The sequence below is a fragment of the Jaculus jaculus genome, chromosome 3, assembly GCF_020740685.1.
Source record: "Jaculus jaculus isolate mJacJac1 chromosome 3, mJacJac1.mat.Y.cur, whole genome shotgun sequence".
In the NCBI taxonomy this organism is placed as follows: domain Eukaryota; kingdom Metazoa; phylum Chordata; class Mammalia; order Rodentia; family Dipodidae; genus Jaculus; species Jaculus jaculus.
Genome location: NC_059104.1, coordinates 95573165 through 95574481, shown reverse-complemented (window position 1 = coordinate 95574481; position 1317 = coordinate 95573165).

The window sequence follows — 1317 nt, the reverse complement described above, 5'->3', positions numbered from 1 at the left end:
AAGCAACTATGGACCCAGGAAAGGGTTAACTCAGAGACCCACAGCGACTTCAATCATTGGCGCAGAACGCTGTCAATCAAAGTTCTGCGGGAGGGGTTTGCGAAGCTGCAGTCGCGTTGCCCAGAGCCCCTCACTTGCCCCTCGAAGCCCCCCCACCCCAGTCATTTCACCGCTGGGCTGCGCCCACACCCCCATCTCGGTGGAGACACCTTTCTGATCCCTGGAGGATGCGCGGATGCATCCTGGCTTCCCTTCTCACTCCAGCCGCCTGGCTTCCTGATAGATGGTGATTATTATATAATAGACTTCGCTGGACAGAACCGTGCCAGCGCCCGGGACACTAGCCCTCCTCGAAGCCGGCCTGCCCCCAGGGCCTGGCACCTGCCGCGCCGAGCCTACTACCCAGTTCCGCGGCCACCTCCAGCACCGCCTCCCTCCCGGAGCGGGAGACCCCCACAGCCTCCTTCCCGGGTGGCCTAAGGTCGTGTCTCGGGTGGGGCGGGCGCAAGGCTGAGAGTCGCGCCGGCGCCCACGCAGGTCTCTGGCTCGGCCTGTGGAGTGTGACTCTCCGCGCCCTTCTCAGACTGGGGAGTCCACCTAACCCCATCCTACCTGAAACTTGGGAGCCAATAGAGGTGGGGCTAGGGGGTGCTGGGGCCCGGGTGGGAAAGGGAAAGGAGTTTGGCAAAGGTGCGGGGGCAGGAAACCCGAGGCTGAGAGGGGACCGGGTGGGGGGAGGGACTCTTATCCTGACAGGGCTCCCGCCTTCCCCCGACTGGAGGGTTTGGAAAAACTGAGCAGGCAGCCAAGGCTTGGCTGGAAATCCTGCAGCCCACCCTCTTGGGGACACAAAGCTGGAGGGCGGGGGCAAAGCAGGGGGGAAGAGAGCACGACCCCAGGGAGAGCAGGGCCTCTTTTGGGGCTGGGGGGCCCAGGGGCTGGGTCCCTGGGGAGGGGGTTCCAGTCGCTGTCTCCCTGCTTCCCCCTTCGTCGCTGCCCCCCTCCGCTCCCCCTCCCCCCTCCCGGCTCCAGTCTTGCAGATTGCGGGCAGACTTAACTCCTAACGTGCCAGCCTGGTGAACTCGGAGGTTGGTGACACTGTGAGCGAAGGAGGAAGGGAGGGACTCCCGAGCCCCACTCCCACAGTTTTTTAACACCTTGTGGCCTGGAACCCGATCCCGGAACTTGGGCTAATCGGAGCCACCGAAAGGTTGACAGTTCCCCGAGGTGTAGCACGCCAAGCGGGGCACCAGCGGGCCCCTGGATCCGGTCGGCTCTCTCCTAAACTCACTGCCACCCCTCCCCGCTCCCATTATT